This window comes from Camelus dromedarius, chromosome 36, assembly GCF_036321535.1.
Source record: "Camelus dromedarius isolate mCamDro1 chromosome 36, mCamDro1.pat, whole genome shotgun sequence".
In the NCBI taxonomy this organism is placed as follows: domain Eukaryota; kingdom Metazoa; phylum Chordata; class Mammalia; order Artiodactyla; family Camelidae; genus Camelus; species Camelus dromedarius.
The window spans coordinates 10,935,839-10,957,671 of NC_087471.1; the positions used below are offsets into that span (position 1 = coordinate 10,935,839).

General features: G+C 53.2%; 2 protein-coding genes across 4 annotated transcripts in view; one reads left to right on the forward strand and one right to left on the reverse strand.

The window, feature by feature from the left end:
- Positions 1-2,747, reverse strand: part of FAM167A (family with sequence similarity 167 member A) — a 36,642-nt gene extending 33,895 nt beyond the window's left edge. The window contains exon 1 of one of the 2 annotated variants that reach the window (XM_031442119.2): positions 2,270-2,747. The gene's annotated coding sequence lies outside the window, so the exon portion shown is untranslated. Of the gene's footprint in view, positions 1-131; positions 627-2,269 lie in introns of those variants that run through there. The other variant, XM_064482499.1, reaches the window with a different exon arrangement.
- A 3,542-nt stretch (positions 2,748-6,289) lies between these two features.
- BLK (BLK proto-oncogene, Src family tyrosine kinase) overlaps positions 6,290-21,833 on the forward strand; it is a 53,147-nt gene continuing 37,603 nt past the window's right edge. Inside the window, exon 1 of one of the 2 annotated variants that reach the window (XM_064482502.1) lies at positions 6,290-6,382. The gene's annotated coding sequence lies outside the window, so the exon portion shown is untranslated. Of the gene's footprint in view, positions 6,383-18,984; positions 19,202-21,833 lie in introns of those variants that run through there. The other variant, XM_064482500.1, reaches the window with a different exon arrangement.

The window sequence follows — 21,833 nt, forward strand, 5'->3', positions numbered from 1 at the left end:
CAACTTGACCTCCTGACGCAGCTCCAACTCTCCAGGCTGATGGCAAAGTTCCTTCTAAACCCCTTTCCCATCTCTAGTCGCATCCTCTGGCTCCCCCATGCCCACTGCCCTTGATGTAGCCAAATGCTCACCCCTTCGAAGTCTGCTTCAGAATGTGCCTTCCTTCCTTTCTCCTCACCCCAATCCAAATCCCGGGGCACACGTGCATGTTAAGAGCCATCCAAGTTGATCCTAAAGGATGTCGGATTCGTGAGTGAGAACTTCTCACCCCGAGCCTGTAAACCGGGGGGCAAACTGCTCTGATCATCACTCATCCTCCACCTTTGCAAATAGCTCTATATCCCAGGCAAGCCAAGAGGCATTTCTGGGGAGAATACAGCTCCCAGAGGGTTCTGGGGGTTCCAGACGCTCTTAGGGGGCCGAGGGAGTTTTCCACGATCAAAATTTACCTAGAGAAAGCCGCCTGCATGTGTGAGGAGCCCAACAAGCAGCTTCTCCTTCATCGGCCCGGGGCTCAGTGGAGCTCTCTCAGCAAACAGGCACCGCCTTAATTTACTTCCTTGCCAGAGTCCCCCTTGGAAGGAGGCCAAGCTGGTAGATATGTTAATTTAGTGGAAATCCATGCATGTAATTGAGAGGATGAGACAGGAGCCAAGTGCATGAGAAGTTGGGGGTCTTCGAGTGGGCAAGGAGGAAGAGGGGGATGAGGGAGGACCCTTCCCTCTGCTTCAGGGGAGCCGGGTTGAAGCCAGCCAGGACCAATGCAGAGCCTCTCAGGCTCCTGATACAAGAAATGGCTTTCTGGCTCCACAGGGCCCTCAAGATGGCAAGGGGCATTCACAGGTCACAGGTCCCCGCTCTGGACCTCTCTGCTCGGATCTCCAAAAGCAGCCTTCCTTGGAGAGCACTGTCTTAGAAGTCATGCACGTGGGCCTGAATCTCTCTGCTCCTTCACCAGCCCCATGAGCTGCACCAAGTTACTGAATCTCTTGGAGACCCATCAGCAAAAGCAGGGTATAACATCCCCCAAAGGGCGATGGTGAGGATAAAATGACCAGTGGGTGTGAAGGGTTCTTAAGCAGTGTCTGACTGATAAATGCACTCAGGAGACAATTGCCATCACCTATATGCACTCCAAGTACAGCTGTGGCTGCTTTGCAAAATCCCTTAAAAACACACTAGCAGAAGTTCTCATCCTGCAGATGCGGTCAGGCTGGAGGTGCTACGGCCACCTCTGTTCTCCCAGGACTTTGCTCAGCTCTCCACCCTCCATCCCGTGACTGTGGGCAGCGGGACTGTCTCTGGGGCATCAGAAGGGAAGCTGCTTTAGAGCCACGCCTCCCTTTGGCACTTTGGGTACTGTCCTGTTGGTGGGACCTGAACTCATCCTGCCTGGGATCCACCAGGATCCTCTGGGAGCTGGTGTAAACTTAATCTGGGAGAACAGACCTGTGGCTTTGACAGTGGCTGTGGCCCATCCACCTAGAACAACCCTCCGCCCCCTTCCAGATCTTCTCAGGAGGAATGAAAAACAGATACAGGCAATAAGGATTTTTTTTGAAAAACAGAATGCCCAACCTGACAGGGCATGGAGACACCTGCCCCCTTGCCTGGAGCCACAGACCCTCCCACCTTCTCCCAGTGACAGGGTGCCCGGCCTCAGAGCTGACCTGCCCATTCCCAGGCCCTTCAAGCTGAGCAGTTTCCTCTGATTGCACTGGCCTCAGCCCTTGAGGCCTCAGCCACCGGCCCCAAGTGCCCTGAGTCACTTCTCCTGAGTTAGGGGTTGCATCCTAGGAGCAGGAACGCCCACATTACTGAGCCTGAAGTAGACAGAGGGGACAAGGTGGGCTTGGAGGTGACCAGCGGTCTGGGAGTCGACTTGGAGAGACTGAGTGGGGCTCCTCCCTTCCAGACCTCAAACCCCAAACCTCTACCCAGATCTTAACCCGGAAAGGGCCAGCCCAGACATGGGAGATGGACTCTGGCCGAGCTGTCTCACTCCCCCTTGAGGGGAACAAGCCCCCAGGAGCCGGTGACGCAGGACCCCGTCTCCTGCGGGCAGGTGCAGGGTGTCCACCCCAGCGGACGTTGGAATGGGTGCTCCCTCAGCCCCGGGCCGGGCTGCTCGCGCCACTGCCTGCTCTGGGGACCTGAGGCGCCCCTAAGCTCCCTCCCCTGGACACATCACACATGCCGCCCGCCACAGACACATCACCGCAGCCGGACCCCCGGCCCTGAAATCGTCCCCGCCCTGCCGCGAACCCACCTTCCCGGGGCACCCGGAGGCCCCTTCCAAGGGTGCCACCCAGGTCCCCGCCTCCTCCTTTCGACGCGGGCTCCGCGCTCGGCAGCCTCTGGCCCCAGCTTCGGGGCTGAGCCGGCTTCTGCCTCCCTTTCTCTCTTGCTCCTGTGAATTCTCAGCACTATTCTTTTTTTTTTAAGGGACTTTTTTTTTTTTTTTTTTTTTTTGCGTTGCGTCAGGGCGGTTGCCTGGCGACGGCGGAGCTATTCCACCGCGAGCCCTTTCAGGCGCGATCCCCTCCAGCCTCTCATTCAAGCCTCTCCGCCCGCGGCTCCGGGGACCGGGACGCGCCGGGGCCGGGAGACCCGCGCCGGGTCCTAAAGCCCTCCAGGCGGCTCGTTCCCGGCCAGGACCTGAACCCGAGCAGCCGCCCCGCCGCAAGCAGAAGCAAACCACACGCGATGGCCAAACCCTAGACGAAACCAAACCCAAACAGATTAAAAAACAAACAAACAAAACAAAACCCGAAACCAAGGCAGTATTCCCCCAAGCATGGCAACGTGGCTTTGCCACTGTCAGCAGTTTGCCTGCGTGGAGGGGGCTGGAGAACCCCCTTCCAGCGGGTGGGCAAGCCCGGAGCCTACACTCCACCCACCAGCGGTTTGAGTTCCAGCTACCAGCTGGCAACGCCCGGGCCCAGTGCCTAGCACGTGCCACCCCATTACAGCCACTGGGCAGGGCAGATGTGGGCATCTCCAGCTCACAGATGAGGAAACTGAAGCTCAGAGAGGCTAAGTAGAAACAGACCTTCTCCCAGATCTGTCTCCCAGACCGGCTGGGAGTAGTCCAGGGAAGCCTGCCCCAGAGCATGTGTTTCCCCCACTAAGAACAGCTTGCCTCGGGGCATAGAATACCTTGTACTGTGTCAACCGCTGGAGAGCTGCATTCTACGATCCTGTCCCTGCTCTACCAGAGCCAAGGGCTCCAGGCACCATGACACACACAGGACAGCAGCCACAGCTGTCCCAGCCTGGGCTTTAGGATAAGTCCTGACTGCAGATGGGGGACTCCAGTCCAGGTCATGTTGGGAGGTGGGGTTGGGTCTGCCTTCTCCTGGGACCTCCCACCCCAGGGCTGATTACTGGAAGTTGGCCTCACTCTCAGGGCAAGCTAGACACGGCCAAGTTCTTTGCCTAGACTCTTGGGGTTTGCGGGGGTCCTTCAAAGTTACCTAATCTGTCATCCTCACAACAGCACTGGGGACGCAGGGCAGGTGTCATTATTTCCAGGACAGATGTACACACTGAGTCGTGGGGCTGCAAAGTGACTTGACCCCAGGTGGCTGGCCTTGTTTTCTGTGGGACTCAGCCCCCAAGATGCTCGAGATCCTTGTGCTGTCCCCTGGTGTCTGCATCCTTCACTGCAACTCCCCTTCCGGGTGGTCCTACTTCCTTCCTTCCCCACTTCAATAGGACATCCGCTAAGGGACTTTGTCTAAGGAGACATCCCGCTAATGGGAACACCTCTTCATGCCAACGGGCTGATGCTTCTAAACCAGCAGGTGTACTTGAGCAGGGCTTTTCTGGAGAGTCACGTTATCGACCCAGTCCCTTGACCCCAGCTCCTAAATACGGATCCAGTCTCCCCACTTCTTCCCATCCCCTCTGCCACTGTCCTGGCCCGTGTCAGCTGCCCCAACTGCAGCAACAGCCCCTGCCCGCTGCCCTGCACCCAATCCTGGCTCCCCACCCCTTCCCCTGAGCCAGCTCTTCCTCCACAGCCAGAGCAAACTCTGCAAAATGGAAATCTGATCCCCACTTCCCCCTGCTTACAGCCCCCCAGCCGCTCCCATCCCTCCCAGGATCAAAACCCGGCCTGGCCGCCAGGCTGTGTGGTCTGGCTCTGTCTGCCTCTTGGGCCCGGTGTCGCTGGACACTCTGCTCTCCAGACAGACGCTCCTCCCACATGTGGGGGAGGGGCTGCACTTCTGCCTCTTGAGGGAACCCCAGGTGACATGACCCCATTGCCCCACTTACCTCTCCCTTGTGGACCAGTTGTCATTTTATCTTTATTTGTGAGCTTATTGGATTAGTGTCTGTCTCTTCTAAGACTGTAGGCTCTGCGGGGCAGGAATCATGTCTGCCGGCAGAAGACCTGGTCCCGACTCGGGGAGCTGGCTGGCCCTGGCCATGCGACCCTGTGCTGAACACTCAGGCTTTGCCCCACCACTCACCAGTGTAGTCCGGCCCCAGCGTGTGTCTTCTTGGTGCAGCCGTCCCACCCCATCTGGAAATGCTTTCTCCCGTCTTCACCCTCCCAGCCCCTCCTTTGGTACAGAGCTCCTGTTTCTTGTGGGGACATTATCTTCTGTCGTCACACAGACAGGCAGCCTGTCCAGGGCACGGATGGGGTCTTCCTCTCATGCCCCGCATTCTGCCTGGATGGGAGGGTGGTCAGTGATGAGGACCAGGAGGGTCAGGGAGGGAGGGATGAGAAAGAGGAGGAAGAATAGCCTGGTCTCTGTTGGAACCGTCTCGACTCTCATGTCTAACCACATGCAGGGGTCTAATGAGTTACAGTTAGAGCTCCAGCTTTGGCTAGTGTGTGGCCACGCAAATAATATTCTCAAAAAATATTTGATGACATAGGAAGATGCTAATGATTTCATTCTCAGTAAATAAGACTGGAACACCAAATGTGTGAGTAAATAAGGCATTATGAAACCTTTAATTCTAATATTTAGTATCTAATTCTTTAATCTGTATGGAAAAAATATTTGGAGTGTATATTCAAATATTAGCTGTGGTGATCTCTGGGTGGTGGGATAACAGAGGATTTAAAATTTCCTCTATAGGCTTGCATTAATTTTCTAAGTTTTTGACAATGAAGAGTTTTTGCAATAAGCAACCTCAAGAAACACTACCATAATGAGAGGATGGCCTCTGTTTGGGTACATACCTGAGGTCTCCTGCTCTGTTTGGAACTGCCTTTTATGTGTGGTGCTATGAGGCCGGACTGGAGCGCGGGGCGGCGGGGCCACCCTGGGGCTCTTCCCCTCCAGTTGGCCCTTTGGACCCCAGAACATTGGGCCGAGCCCAGGAGAGTGAGTCTGGACTTGGCAACAGCACACTGATTCGAGAGCTGCCTTTTGGCTCAGTCCTGTGGATCCAACTTGACTTTCAAGAGGCAAGATGAGGAAGATGATGTCTCTTCTGATCCTACAGGAGTCCTGTGCAAGAGAAGAACCTGGATAGAGCCTCCCTGTCCTACCTGGGAGGACACCAAACATGGAGAGGTTAGACTCAGCCGGTCTGACCCCGAGCTAGGGCACTTTGTTCTGCGTCGCACTGACCCCGTTGTCCCTCCAAGCAGTGGGCAAGGCAGCCTTAGTGACCACAATGTGCTCAGTCCAAGCGCAGTGGCCAGGGATGGCCTCATGAATAGGGTGACTTTGGAGCAAAGATTTGAAGGAGAGGTGGGAGCTGGTCATGAGGTACTGGGGGGAAGGGTGTCCAGGCAGAGGGAACAGCCAGTGCGAAGGCACCTTGGGAGCACACACGCCTGAGACAATCAAGGAAGAGCAAGGGGGCCTCGCGCTGGAGTGCACTGAGCAGGGGGTAACGACCATGGGGGAGGATGATGCTGAGAGGTGACCAGGCACAGGTGCTGGTCAGGTGCCCTGGGCCTGGCAGACCGTGGTAAGGACTCACCTTTCCCCAGGGAATGCAGAGAATGCACAGCTGGGGGGGGGGGGGGTCTCTGCCGCTGTCACTCCCACCGCACAACGCACTCTCTAAATTAGTCTCACCTGTTCCCACCGGAGTTTTTAAGCTACTCAAGGACAAACTACTTTGTCTCAATCTCCTGTGAATCCCTCCTGGTGATTCAAATGTGGTCCCTGTTCATTAAATGAGAGAAGGAAAGAAAGAAGCAATCTCTGTTTGGCCTTATTTCCGGAAGGCACAGAGGGTGGTGACTTCCTCCCCCGCTCCAGGGAGCAGTGAGAACTCGCAGGCCCGGGTCAGAGTCCGCTAGCTTTCACCATCTGCCTTTAGCAGGGACTTTTCCATCGTGAGCCCAGCATTTCAAGAGGATCCAGGAAGTGTTTGTCATCCGGAGGCATTGATGCTGGCAACGGTAATGGCTCTTTGCTGCCTTAATCTCTCAGGAGGAGTTGATTCAGGCTGAGGCCCAGAAGGAAGATGGGGACCAGCTTCCCATCCTGTGGGGAACCCATTAGTTCAACGAGCATTTATGGGCAGTTCGCTCCGTAGCAGCCGCTGTGAAGTGTCAGGGCGCGGCACCTGCAGCCTACTGGTGTAGGAAGACCATTAACAAAGCACCCCCCTTAGAACTGGAGGTGAGGTGGTGACATATGCCATCTAAGCCCAGCAGGATGAGAGAGCTGGCTGGGAGAGGTGGCCCGGAGGCCCGGCACGGAGCAGGGCAGGGAGGGCATTTGCAAGAGTGAGTGCAGGCCCCAAGGGGCTTGACCACGGTCAAGGTAAAGAGTGTAAGAGGGTGAGATGGGTCAGGTGAGGTCTCTGGATGTGATCCTGAAGGCGGCCGGTTAAGAAGGATGCGTGTCATGGCTTTGGTGTCTTAGAACATCTGGATGGATGAGGGGGCAAGACAGGAGGCCAGGAGACGGATACAGAGATTGTGTCCATCTTACCAGAGGTGAGAGGAAGCCCAGCCCCCTGCGGGGAGTGGCTCACTGCACTTCCCAGGTGTTGCCGGACAAGCGTGGGGAAGGGGCACAGCGGGGCAGCTGGAGCAGGCAGGCTCAGGTTCCAGCCCTGGCTCTCCTGTTCCTGGTGTGTGTCTGTAAGAAGTCACTCCAGTCTTCTGAGCTGCAGGTACACCATCTGTAAAAGGGAACTCATGGTAGTAGTGCTGTCCTGAGACACGGGCAAGAGGGCTTGCCTGGGACCCCATGCTTTAGACAGCCCTGCTCGGGGTCTCCTCCAGGTACGGTGGCCATGGGGCCAGAGGCCACGCCCACTCCAAGTCCACACCTTCCCTGCTCTGTGCTCTAAGTACCAGGATCCAGGACCCCCAGGCCCACACTCGGGCCAGCACAGGCCTCTTTCCTGGTCTCTGGAGCATGAGTGAAGGCTGGACTCTCAGGATGGGGCTTCCCCTGTGTGAGCACAAGGGCCCTTCTGTGGGAAAAGAAAGAAGGCAGGCCACAGGTGGGGCCAAGGCTGTACCCTCCCACCTCTGGCATTCCAGGCGTCCAAGTATTTGGAAGTGGAACCTACCTTTGAGGTTTTTATAAAGATGTGTTTGTTTAGCCCAGAGGGAAGAACAAACATTGTCTAACAGTTTGTTAGCTTGGTTTACAACTCTCAAACATTTAGACACATGGCATGTGGGCCTCCATTTGTGCACTGGCTTTGGATCTCTCGAATGTTAGGGGTGGGTCTGATTACAGGCTGGGCTTGCTGGTTTGTTTAAGAAGCCAAGAATGCTGCACACAAACATGGGCTCTTGTCACCAGGGCACACTTCTCTCCATTGTGACATCTCCGGCAGAGTTTGCAGCCTTATCTTCTGGACACTTCTAAGAATCACCATCTAGAAGAGGCCGCAGAGTATTTCCAGACTCAGCACCAGCACATTTGAGTGACAGCTGGAGTGAGGCCTCTCTGGGCATGCGCGGCCCTGGGAGGAAAGCAGAAATGATGCTACTCATGACAGCTGTGAAGCAGCCCTGACGAGCAGGGGAGCGCCTTCTAGACTCCTCTGAGCATCGCCTCGCCTCCTTTGAACAATGGAAAGAGCCTTGGGTGGTAGAAACCAGGGCATCCAGTCTTCAGTCCTGGCTCTGTTACTAATTAAACCTTGTCAATTACTGGAGTGAGAGGTTCAAGCTTTGACATCTTCTGATGCACGATTCCATGATACCCCCTTCCCACTGAATATAATATGTTTTGCTGGGCAGAAGGCAGGACCAGAAACTGGAAAGTGGGAGGGTCTGGCAGACACTGCAGGTCTGGGTCAGAAAGAAGTCGAGGCCAGCTAGCCGGAGAAAAGTGTCCTGGGGGCTTGCCCTGAGGCTGGAGTGAGAGCCAGCAGGTGAGCCACTCATGGACAAGGCTGCACCCCACATCCTGGGGCCAGCTTGCTTGTCCTCTGCCTTGCTTTAATCCAGGACAGGGGGTGATGATCCCCACCTGAAGGCGGGATGAAGAAGTCCAGGGCCTGCAGGAGAACCCTGCCCCTTCTGGAAGCACTGCCCTGATGTCCACTTGCTTCACGAACTCAACAGCACTCCTAGTGGTTGATGAGTTTATTCTTTTCATTTCCACCAGCCTGTCTCTGATGATGCAGAGGCCAAGGTGGGGGTCAGGAGGAGGAGTTGTCACACAGAGGGATGAAGTTGAACTTGATGTTCAGTCACTAAGAAAACCTCCACTAGAAGCATGTGCTTTAGTGGCAGAAACAAGCCCAAATCATGAAAGACAGTGGAGTGGTTGTTAACCATGTGAAGTGAAATGAATAGAAAATTAGTATGTATGATATGATTCTAATTTTGTTTCTCTAAAAGTCGTTAAAAATAAGCCAGAAAAAAAAAAAAAAAGGGAGGGATTCTGGGGGAAGCGGGCCTGTGGGTCTTCATTCCCTTTCCAAGAATGGTACCCCAAGGACAATACATTCTGAATATTTTAGCTGCCTTGTTTGTCTTCCCCCAACACGAGGTAGCTCCGTTTGGAACCTGACACTAGGAAAACAAGACGGAGCATGGAGCAGACAAACATGCCCCGCGGTCCAGCCACTGTCCTCAGGCACAGACTCAGAGCACTTCCTGGCGGGGATGCAGCCGTGGTCGGCTGTCACTGCATTCACATCTTAGGACCAGGACTGCTTCTGGTCCACAGAGAGAACTGGCAGAAGACAAGGAGAGGAAAAAAGATGCAGGCGCCCAGAGACAGGCTGACAACGTGACTAAGGGTGAGGGGAACCAAGGGCCCGCTGAAAGGCAGTGAACACACAGAGAAATCACTTCTGCACGACGCCCTGATGAGCCACTTTCATGATCGGATCAAAATGTTTAGTGCACAGAATCAGCCCTCCTGGAAAATGGTTGTTTGCGATGATGCCTTCGGCTTATGAAAAGGAAGAGAGAGAGAGAAGGAGGAGGAGGAGGGGAGAAAGAGGAAAAAAGAAGGAAAATGTTCCGAATGGTGGAAAGGTGCTTGGTCTGAATGTACCCCCCCAAATCCATATGCTGACATCATAATCCCAAATGTGATGGTTTTAGGAGGCGAGACCTCTGGGAGCTGATTAGGTTTCGAGGTGGAGCCCTCGTGAATGGGGTTAGTGCCTTTATAAGGAGACCCCCAGAGCTCCCTCACAGCAAGGAGACAGGGGCTATGACCCAGGAAGCAGGCTCTCGCCAGACACTCAATCTGCTGGCGCCTTGATCTTGGACGTCTGGCCTCCAGAACTGTGAGAAGTAAAGTTCTATTGTTTATAAGCCATCCAATCTGTGCTGTTTTCTTAGAACAGCTTGAATGGACTGAGACAGTGGGATACATTCCTCGTCAGTGGCCCGGGGTCCCGGAGTCAGGGCTGTGTGAGCGGACAGGACACTGGCAGGATGAACCAGCAGTGCTACTCCTCTCCCTGCCCCTCAGGAAGGCCTTGGTCCACACAGGCCAGGTGGGCTGGCTGTCCCGGGAAGGTCAGGTCAGCCTGGGGCCGAGAGCTCTGCAGAGACCAGCCCCTATCCCCACCCTTTGCGGTGCACCCTGACCTCAGCCGGATTCATCCTGCTTTCTCTCTGTAGGACCCATTCTGCTCTCCTTGGACCTGACCTTGGTTTTCAGAGCCAGTTTCCCCTCTGGGCATTTCTGCATTTTTGCAAGTCAGGACTCATGCACTGAAGGGGGAGGACTGTCTTTGAAGTTTTCCAAGGGGGAAAATGACGTGTTGGCAGTTCGGGATGAACAGCATCCCAGAGCGCCTATGGAATCCTCTCACCTCCCACCATCCCCACCCTTCAACCTGGCCCTCTTACCCTGAAGCCCTGCCTTGCAAACAACTCAGTCCTGTGGGACTTAGAGTCTAATAAGAGAAATCAGATGGAGCCCCAAAGAAACCAGGCAGAGGCCAAGTTTAAAACACATTTCAGATCCAAAATTTTAAACATCTTAGTCCTTCTGCACTATGTCTGTACAAAAGACTTCTTGCCGTCAGAAGAACCGTTTGATTTAAAAAACCCACTCACATACAAACATGCCCACATGAATCTCTCTGGTGCCTGCAAAACACGAGGCTCTGGGCTGGGTATTTACACCTGTGTGATCATCTTAAGTGTTAGTAGGGAGTAGAGACGTGTTTAATAAATCTGGTTGGATGTACCTATTTGGGTCCTAGAACACACTGATCCTCAAATCTCTCCCTGAGTGTATTTCCACTGTCTTCTCCCCATGAGCCACTCCTCTAACTTGAATGGCTGCCCCTCCTCTATGCTTCCCTGTCATCCGAGGCAAAATGCTATTCTGACACCTCACCCTGAGGTCACCGATCTCTTGTCCATCTCTCCTAATAGATTCCAAGCCTGGGAGACCAGGGACGATGTCTTACTCGTTTCTACCCCTGGAAACGCCCCCAGTGCAGCACAGGGTTGGAACACGGAGGGTATAGTCATGGTGCTTGTAGAAGTGAATGAATGAATGAGCACACATTCTTATAAACCCTTGTGTCTAGTCTCCTCTGCCAAAGAAGGAATGAGGAAACAAGCGAGCAGGGGATGCCAGGGTGTCCGGGATGGGCTGCTGGCCGTGGGGCTGGTAGTTTGAGAGCCGTTCTCTCCCACCCTAGGCGTGTCGATGGGGCTCCCTTAGTTCGCCTTGGCTGCGGTCTGGCCACCTCTGGCCTCCCCGACACTGACTTACAGAAAGACAGGAAGGGCTCGCTCCCCTATTGTTAATGGGCCCGTGTGATGACTCCTCTTTCCTAAGGAGCTAAAAGAGGGTAGTAGGTTACACCATCTTCTCTTTCAGGAAATCAGCAAAGGGTAAGCTTTGCTCTGTCCTTTCTGCAGATGAAGAGGCTGAGGCTATCAAGTGGGCATTTCTCCAAGTGGCCCGCAGCTGCCAGCGTCCTGGTGCAAGGCCGGGGCTTGTCATCCCCCGCCAGCTCTGAGTGCAGGAGCAGCGGACATAAACGTGTTTTCCACTCAGTGATTAGGACTTGGGAAAATTCCACGACCTTCCCCACCTTCCCCCCAGGCCCTGGCAGCTGAGGCGTTTTTACCTGGGTATGTGGGATGGGTGTGAGCGCTGAGTGGGGGCAGAGCAAGGAAAGAGGGGGTCCCATACACTTCCGGGCCTGGAGTTCATTCCTGTGGGGGTATAGCCCTTCCCAATACGTGAGCAAGGGGAGAGAATTCAGGCCCCTCTCGCTGCAGGCTGGGTGGCTTAAACAACATGCACGTATTTCTCACATTTGTGGAGCCTGGCAGATCCAGTGTCTGGCGAGGGCCCTCTTCCTAGTTTGCAAATGACCACCTTCCCATGGAGTCCTCACACGGGGAAGAGACAATAATCTCTCCCGAGTTTCTTACTATGAAGGCACTAATCCCATTCGTGGGGGCTCCACCCTCATGACCGAGCACCTCCCCAAGGCCCCACCCTCCTCATCCCATCTCACTGGGGGCTGGGATTGCCATATATGAATGCTGGAGGGACACATAACGGTGCTAATATAATTCAGCTAATCCCTATAGAAAACCTGCAAGACAAGTATTATTCTCTTGTGATAGATAAGGAAATTGAAGAGGTGAAGTGATTTGCCCATGGCCTGTCTCACCCAGCACCCAAGGCCAAAAGGGGCTTCAGACGAGGCTTTGCTGTTTCCTCTGCCTGCTCTCTTTTCCCCGGGCCCTGCCAGCCCTTGGCATGACCTGAACTGATGGTCGTGGGCCTTGTGCCCAAGCTTCTTTGAGAGCTTGGAGGGGTCAGGTCTGACCCTGTGTAGTGTTCCCCCCAAAGGGGACCCACCGGACAACTCTGTGCCTCAATGGCTTTTCTGGGACCTCAGCCCCAGGAGAGCTGGGCTTCTCAGAGCGGCTGGTTCATTCCGCTCTTTTGGGCGCCGGGGTTCTTGAGCTGCGGGGCTGCGCTCTTGCCTGTGGCTTCTAGGGGACCCGGAGCCAAGTGTGTGGCCCCCTGAGCAAAAGGAGCAGACCTCCTCCTGTCACGCCTGGCTCCATCTGACTTTTCTACTCTCATTCTCCCCTTTGACTCACTCCCCCGACCCCGAACCCGTCTACTTTACAAACACTACCTGTCAGTGTGTCGTAGACGTGTGTCTCTTTAGTTCGATGGCAGCCCTTTTTGGAACAATGTGGCACAGCGGCCTGTGAGTGAGGAGTTAAAGCGGAGTGTTTCAGGCAGGGGTGGGAGCTCCTGGAGGCTTGAGCCCAGTGAGTCAGGAAATTCCAAGGCCTTCATGGGCCTCCCCGCCCCACTGGGGAGAACTTTCCAGATCCCACCCGGCCACGCCTGCTTCCTCGTGCTCCTGGGGCTCGGTCTGGGCTCCACTGAGTCACCCGCCTGGCTCTCAGCTTCTGCTGCTGCCCTGCACGAGCTTCCACTGACTCAGCGTGTCTCCCCAGGGCTGGGCCCCGCAGGCCGGGGTGGCCCCTCGGGGGCCTGGGGAGGGCCCAGGGCTCCCGAGCTGCACACGTTGCTGACCTCTCTTTAAACTATGGAGAAAGTCTGATTTGTGGCAGCTCAGCCTTTGGGGTTGGAAGCTCCCAGAACATCTGCTCTCCACGCAAACCCGTCATTAGTGGGACTGCGGAATGGAAGTCTGGGAGGAGTCTGCTAAGCGGCTGAGCACTGGGGAGAAAAGAGGACAGGACTGCGGGTCAGGGGACCCGAGATCTCGTCCCGGTGTCCCTGCTTGCTAGCCTGCAGCCTGAGCAAATCTCTCTCCTTCTCTTAACCCTGTAAAATGGGTACAGTAGGACCCCGAGGAGGACTCAGTCAATCATTCAGTAACAATGACCAAGCAGCCTCTGTGTGCAAAGAACTGCTGGAGGGGCTGGGGACACAGAGAACCTAAGGGCCCTTCTGGTGGCGCTGACCTGTGGTTAGTCAGCAAGGGGGGCGGGCAATGACAGTCACCTCGCCAATCAACATGGTAACTCTGCCTCTGGATAAGCACCAGCCAGGAGATAAAACAGGGATGCAGGGAGGGAACTGGGGAGGGGGGAGCTAAAAGTGACCAGAGAAGGCCACTGTCCAGGCCAGTGGCACCTTGCGGGGGTGACAGCACTGGGGGAGGGGAGGAGGCCGACTCTAGATCACGTAGGGGTGGGGCCTAGGGTTTGCTGTCCCGCGGGGAGGGATGGAGAGGATGACCACCAGGCATTTTGGACAGTATTGATTCACTGACTAGGGGAAGAAGTGGATCTGGGAGGGGGTGGAAATCTAGAGACTGGTCTTGGGCTTGTGAGGCCTGAGAGCCTAAGCTGATGCCCAGTGGGGATGAGGCGAGGGCAGGCAGGCTCCCGTTTCGGAGCGTGGTGCAGAGACGGGGAGCAGAGAGGAGGCGCTCACGCACGGGAAGGGCTCCCGAGGGGTGGACACAGGTTTTCAGGGCTCTTGACACACCTCCTGCCTGCCCGTCCCCTTTCAAATGCCCTCACATCGCCCCCACCCCCACTCCATGCCATGAGCATCCCAGTGCTGGCTCCAAGCTTACCCTGCAGGTGGCTCTGGGCCTGTTCCCACTTCTCAGCACAAAATCCGCACCTGTTATCTCCTGGGCCCACGGCCTGGCTCCCATGAGCTGACAAGTAGGAAAGCAGACGACCTTCCACTGAAGTGTCGGTGACACGGGGCAGCTTGTTTGCTGGTAGGGTATTTTTCCCTCTCCTTTTGGGGGGTGGGGGTTGGGAAGGGGCAAAAGAACACTGCTCCCGCCCAAAGGCGTTACTGATGGAGTTGTTGGGGTGTTCAGGTTGGGGCCTGGCTTTGAGCAGTTCAGAACCCTCAGAGGCCTTGGGTCTGGGTGGGAGAAGCTTTGCGGGGCAGGGAGGGCCCCTTTTCCAGAGGGAGCTTTAGAAGACAAAGAGGATGCTGGCTCCTGGGAGAAGGCGCCCCAGACACCCTGCATAGTGACTCTCACCCTTGCATTGAGGATGAAAATTACAGGTTTGGGTTCTGGTGACAGCCAGGGTCCATGAACTCTGGCATAAAGAAGCATCTTAGCAATTCTAGAAATGAGCTCCCCTGTCTCAGTTGTACTAAAATAATGGGGGTCCCAAATGAACACCTGCTCCTCGCTCAGATGAGACCCTTTCCCACGTCAGTTCATTGCTGAAGCCCATGGTCACTCTGTCTGGCAGATCCCCCTTTGCAATCGAGGGCAGGATGGCCACTTATGGAGGGACCTGGGACTGTCAGCCAGGCTTTGTACAAATGTTCACATTTGTCTTAATAACAGCCGTACTTTGGACTAGGGATTGCTAGTTCAGTTTTGCAAAGGAGAAAATTAAAAATCCAAAGACTTAAGTCACTTGACCAAGGTCACCTTTAGGCAGTGCAGAGCCAGTACTAAGTTCTTCTCACAAAGCCACACTGTCCACTCTCCTCCAGGGTGAGACAAGGGGTTTGGGATGGGCCTTCACCAGGAACGGAAACTTTAAACACCAGCGTGCCCTCAGATTCCTAGCTGGGCAAGGACGTGCTCACAAGTGCCTGGAGAGGCTTCCTGTGACATCTGACTTTCATCCGGAGCCAGTGGATACAAAAGGCCATCCCACCAAAATGAGGTACAGGTGTGCTATTCAAGCGGCCTTATGCTGTGGGGGCAGGGTGTAGCTCAAGTGGTAGAGCACGTGCTTAGCAAGCACGAGGTCCTGGGTTCAATCCCCAGCACCACCTCTGACAATAAATAAATAAGTAAACCTAGTTACCTCCCCCCACCAAAAAGTAAATTAAAAAAAAATCCTGTTCTCTCTCTCCATCCTTCTCTTCTCTTTCAGTGTCTGTCAGGGTCAGACACGTGTGTAGTTTGAAGACACAAAGAGGTTGGCCGTGAAAAAAGGGCTCCTTGCCTCTGCTAATTGCCTGCTGTTTTCCGCTGCCCGGAGTCCACGCGTTCAGAATTTTCAGCGGATACTTGTGACATTTACCTCCATTTCGCCAAATAGCATGCTTAGATGGCTGCTTCTTGATTTTTCAGTTCTAGACATGATCTTTTTATTTCTTCTTATGAAGTAAATGGAGCTCTTTTTTGGTGTAACACACCCACATCCCATCATCTTTCCAGTACAGCTACATAATTTTTATGAAGTGCTCAGTGTCTGTATGATGATGATATAAACGCTACTCACGGCTGAGCCATGCAGTATCCTGTGTTGTCCTTTCAAACATTCAAACACAGCATGAAGTTTTCCCTGGATATAACTGACTTCATTTTTTATCTATGTGTTTATCATTAATTCAACCCTCCAAATAGTTGTCCCTGGTTGTGTGTGTGTCTCCCAAATACATTCAAACACACCAGGCAATATGAACCTTCCTGCGGAAATCCCCCAGAATCCTCTGGGCTACTCCAGGGTGTGGGCTTTGCCTCCTGTGCCTGCTTGGATTTCTCTTCCTGAGTTTCTTGGGACTCTCGTTCACCTCTCACACGTTGCCGGCTTTGTCTCCTAGATCCCAGATCTGTTCTTCTTTTGACTTCTTTCCTCATTTTAATGATGTACGTCACCAGGTCCCTTCCCGAAAAAGGGAACGTGGAATCCATGTTCTGAGACTTTGCATGCCCTCAAAATGTCTTTATTCTACTCACTAGTTCAGCTTCAGACAGACTTCTAAGTTGGAAATTGATTCCCTGACCTTTAACCCATAAATGGCAGGTTTTCACCTCCCGCATTCCAGCCCAAATCTGTCACCTCCAGCTGGCTGCTGGTTTTCACTACCAGCCCTCCAGTAGGGTCCATCACTTCCACAGGTGATGCTGTGGTTCACATCACGGTGTTGGGTGGTGGGGAGAAGACCCCCCCCCCAAAGCAAGACCACAGACACATGGCTATTCTGACGCAGGAGCAGTTGTTCAAGATGAAGCACTGCTCAATTTGCCATCTGCCTCTGGTTGTGCTCTGGTGTCTTTAAATGGCTGGTCCTGAACTTTGGTTGTACACTTGTTTTCTTCGGAGGGGAACCGCCCAGCTTCTCACAGCACTGTTCCTAAGTGAATCTTGGACGAGATGATTTTAATGTCTCTTCCATCCGAATATTCTATTGCCCTTAGCTGTGGAGTTTGATCAGAAGTGTCCTGATGTCAGGAGGCTGGTGCAGACACATGGAAGGATGGCTCTGAATTTTGCATAAGCCACCTCAAAAGTGCAAAAATAAATGGGGGAGCCAGTGAGGCTGAACCCTGAGCTGAGGGTTCAGAGCTGGGGTCCAGTCTCAGTGCAGCCCTGGGAGCCTTCTCTGAGGTTCTCAACAAAAGTTTCTGCCCAGGACACCCCTCGCCTCACTAACACATTTGCTGCTTCCCTTCTTCTCCCTGGGGCCCTCCCCCACCTCCCCTGCCTTTCTGATGGATTCTGTGACACTACAGGGGTGAAAATGGCTGAAAGTAGCTTTCACTTCTGCTCAGGCAACTGAAACCAACAGCAAGGTCATTTCCTCGTTCTTTTCTGAGTGACTGATGGAATCCATTTTTGGTCTTTTTTCCGACCCCTGTCTATTGGGGGTGGACAGAAAGGTGAAGGTTTTTTTTCCCCAGATCATACAAAACCCAGCTTACCTGGACCTCCATTCTCCATAAACTTCTCACATCCCCTCTCACTCTAACTTTGAATCGATGAACTGGAGTTCAAGGAAAACGGATTTTCTCTTTAGGAAGGTGGATTTCCTGCTCACCACTGGATTCTCTGAATCCTTGGGTCCAAGTATATAAAAGTTGTTCAAAACTCACTTATTTAAGCCCCATTGGTAAAAAAAAAAAAAAAAAAATTGAACGTAATTCAGGCCTCATCCCTGGGCCCTTGGTCAGTAAAAGGCTTAACCCTGGTATCTGCCTCTGAGATATGTCTGCAGGATCCTTAGTGGCAAATCATGTTCAAAGCCGTCTCCCTGGTAACTTCCCCCAGTAACCCCTGATGGAGTTCTGGTTCCTGCCTCTGCTGTAACACTGCCTTGTTGAGGTATCTGTGGCTGCACCCACCACACCCCTTCATGGTTCTCTCTCTAGCAGACCCCTTCCCAGGCTCCTTAGGCTGAGTGCCTCAGAGGAGGGTCATGTCTATTTGTATCTGTACCCCCAGCCTCTAGTGTGTGCAAACATTCACAAAAGTTTGTTGTGTTAGTTAAATTGAAATAACAAGACTGAATAATCTCATCTCAAACCAGTAACTTTTCAATCATTCAGTGGAAGGAGTTTGGGATTCTTTGAACTTGTGTTTAAGTGCTTTGGTCCACATCTCAGGTGCCAGGAAGTGAATACAAAAATAGATGAACAACACCTCCGATTCACTGAGCACGGCCGGTCCTGGGCGCTGTCTGGGCCCTTTGCCATCAAGGAAGGAAGACTACAATGCAGTTTTTGGTTTTTGTTTTTTTTTTAAGATCAGATTCGGGAATTAAAGGGGGCATAGTCACACCAGCTGCCAGTTATTTGGAGCTCACTATGTGCTAAATACCACAATAGATACTTTTTAATACATTAATCCACTTATTCTCAAAAAAGCTTTTTGGAGGAAATGAAGCAGGTGATTTCCAAGGAGACTTAGAACCCAAGAACTCTATGTTGCTACTGCTGTCGCTCAGAACATCCATCAAAAAGCTCTTTCCTACCAGAAACTTGCAGCAAATTATTGTCTCAGTCCTAAAATCCAAGGAAAGAAACTCCATGAGAAAGCTGAGATTTGGGACTGTGATCCCAGGGCGGAATAGAAGCAGATTTGTCTGAATTCCATCCTTCTGCCTCCACGGTTCCCAGACATAAAGGCAGGAAAGGAGACCACACATCGGCTCCCTTTGGTCCATGGATCAGAAAGCAGGTGGTCAGTGGCTCGGCATGTCCGGCTGGACCAGTGAGTCTCCGGAGGTCATCTCAGCAGCCTTCCTGGTCCCACCGGTCCTCAGCTGGTGTGGTACAGGACAGCATCTCACCCCCTAGATGTTAGGGTCCTTTCCCCACCGCCTCCATCATTCTCTGCTCCTCTGACTTTTCATGGCCAGTGAAGCAGCACAATTGAAGAAAGAGGCTCTGAGATCAGAGTCAAGGACTGGCCAGGGTGCTCTGAGAACAGAGGTTCGCTGTACTGAGAGCCAGACACACCCCGTCTGTCATTTGTACTCTTAGTGTCGTGTGGGCTAGGGAGTCATCAGGACCCTTTGAAAGACAAAACAAACCCAGCAAGGCTGGAGAATGGCGGTCCTGCTCACACAGAAGGCACCAGGCAGCAGAGCCCAAGCCGGCCTGACCTGCAGACAGACCAGAGCGAAATCCCTTGCAGAGTCAGCCTGGAGGTTTATTTTCCCTTCCAGAGCTTCGCTACAGGAAAAACACCACCCGTGTCGTTAAACCAAAACCTCATGAGAAAACCTTCTGGTGGCAGAGGGGCATCGTGACCGGCGTGGCCCAGGTCCGGAGAAAGGCCGGCTGCTCTCGGTCCTTCCTCACGGGCTTCTCCTGGACCCACGGATCCCGCGGAAGCTTTCGAAGGGCTGGGCGGCAGGGGCGGGGCTCCTCGGGGGCGGCCGGTGAGGCTGTGACCACAGACCGGGGATCCTGCCACCTTGGCCGGGTGCTCGCCGCCGGCAGGAAGCCACGAGCTACCGGTCTGATCGGGACTCCTGCGAGGGGCTCCTCCTCTAGGGTTGCTCGGGAGTGGCTGGTCGCAGCTAGAAGGGCGCTGCACCACGAGGCGCCGGGGTTTAAGCGCTATGGTGAGAGGCCGCTGAGCGCCGCTAAGGTAAGATGCATCTCCCTCCTTCCTGACCGTCTCATTTCCTCGAACTAGTCGTGCAAACAGTGCTTGGGGGCCTGTGGGTGGGAGAGCGGGCGGGGGCATCCCTGTGGATGTTACAGACGGAGAGAGAAGACATTCCGTACGATCTGAGCCACAGCTATGAATAGGTTGCCCCATCATTTGTTTCTATTTTGGAAAGTTTTCTGATTTATAAAAGTTATTCCATCCAGGGCAGGTTCTGCTTCTCGGGCTTTCTAAGCTGGAAAAGGCAGTGAATGTGCCACAGAGGAAAGACAGGAGGAGGCTGTGGGCTGGGGAGTTGCGAGGACTCCCGTGGCAGTGGAGGGTTCCTGGCCAGTTACTCGGCCTCCCTGTAAACCAGCATAAAGTTACCACGGTTCAGAGCTGACGGAGGCCAGCAATGATGCACGGAAGTGACTGTCTCAAGGTCAATGATTGGTTGTTGCTTTTGTTTCGTGTGGGGTTTTTTAAAGTAAAGTTTTCCATTTTTCAGACATTTGGGGGTGGGGTGATGAAGTAGGCCTAAGATGGCCTTTGGGGCTAAGAGATCGATTTGGCCAACCGTGAAAAAGAAAGACGAGTTGATAACAGGTTTTGAGAGGATTTTTTAAATTCTAGGATTTTGACAAATTTTCCAGTTGTGTTCTAACTGGCCACTGCATGCAACCTCATCTGCCCACTTTACCAAGGAATAAAGAATTGTTGTCGCTGGCCTTCTGTGGTTATAGAGAAGTTGGCATGACATATGTTGACACTTCTCTCTCCTGGAAGGAGCCTGATTCCCCTCAGCTTGAGTGGGAACTGGACTTCGTAGAGGAAAGGGAAACAGTGAGTCTAGAGTGGAGGATCCTGGCTAGAGCTCCTCAGCCACGTGGTCAAGGTTAACCTCCCCAGGGATGAGTCATGTTGTGGTGTGCAAGTTTGGCTGCCAGGAGAGAAGCCCTTCACATCTGTGCTGTTCTTCCCCCAAACCCATAATCCCAGTCTAGTCATGAGACAAACCCAAACCAAGGGGCAGGCTGCAGAATATTTGTCCTTCAAAATTGTCAAGGTCATGACAAACGAGTAAAGGGGAAGCTGTCACGCAACAGAGGAGAGTCAGGAGATAGGACATCTGGGTGAACAATAACAACAACAAAGTCATTAGTGGAAAACAGGTGAAACCTAAATAAGTCTGAGTGTAATTGGTATCATTGTAAAATTGTTGCAACTTCCTTTGTTCTGACAGGTGCGCCAGGGTTAAGTAAGATGCTGTGGGGAAGCTGGGTGAAGGGTGTATGGGAAGTCTCCATACTATCTTTGTAATTTTTCTGTAAACCTTTAAGTGATTCCAAAGTAAAAAGATAAAAAAAAAATATCCTACTTTGGAGCAGAAATGGTCAAAATCTGATCATCTTTGGGAAAACTGGTTTCCATGGCCCAGGGGTCCGGCCCTCTCTTTGAACATTCCAGAACACAGCAGACCTCTTGCATATTTTACCATTCTCTCTCCCAGCCCCCACCTTACTCCCAGAAAGCTCTCCATTCTCCTTTCTTCATGGTATTTCTCATCATTCATTTATTTTTTCCATTCAGCTCGCATATTTGGAGCCTTCACTCTGTGTCAGGGGATTCAGGGCGAAGTCCCCTACCCTCTGTCTGCCCAGCAGAGCTCACTGGGCTGCTTTGGGCTCTTGGGCCTCCAAGCACACGCCCGGGTACCCACACCTGACCCCTCCCCGGTGAGGAAGCAGGTGGCCAGTGAGGGCCCAGACCCTGCCTGCATGGGACACCTGGCTGGAATCCTCTGTCCACCGGGCAGACTCTGGGGTTGGCTAGGTAGAAGTGAGCTATGAGCTGTGCTGGAAATCACTCTCCCATGGGTGAAGCTGGGGCCTGCGGGATGCAGAGTCAGGCTTGGACTCTAGGAGCCAGCTCCTGCTGGAGCCCCTGGTGCTGCCCCAGAATCGACATCACCTCGCGGCAGCATCCTTCCTTGTGAGGATCAGGTGTTTGGAGAGGGCTTGGGGTGGGGACAGAGAAGCCTGACCACGCTGCCCCCTCACACACACACTCACGCGCACACACACGCACACACACACATCCCAGGACTGACAGAGCAGGTGTGCCCTTGTTTGAAGTTGATGTCTCAGCCAGATTAGAGAAACGCTTCGGAAGCTGACAAGAAAGAAGAAAGAATTATGAGCTGTGGGGAGGTAGTGTTTAGATGGAAATCACAACACTTTGGTGAAGATCAAAATTAAACAGTGCTGATGACCACTGGGCCTCAAGTACCTTAATAGTTTTCTGTTTGTTTTTTGTTTTTTTGTTTTTAAGTAAGCAGAAACAGAAGTTTTTTATTCGGATTTTGAAAGGAAGAAAGTAAGATGTACAAGTTTAATAAAAAGAGCCTTCCCTTTTAAAATAAAAACTGGTATTTCTGTCCATCTGTCTGTCTGATGGACTCCCTGGCACGTGTCAGTGCCGTGGGGGACGTGTCAGGTTAGAAGAAGTATCTCCTGGACCAAGAGCAGGGATGTGCTGGCAAATGCTTGTCCACCAGCTTTTCAGGAAACAAATACACACACACACACACACACATAAGTTAACCATCAATATTACTGGTATAAAGGAT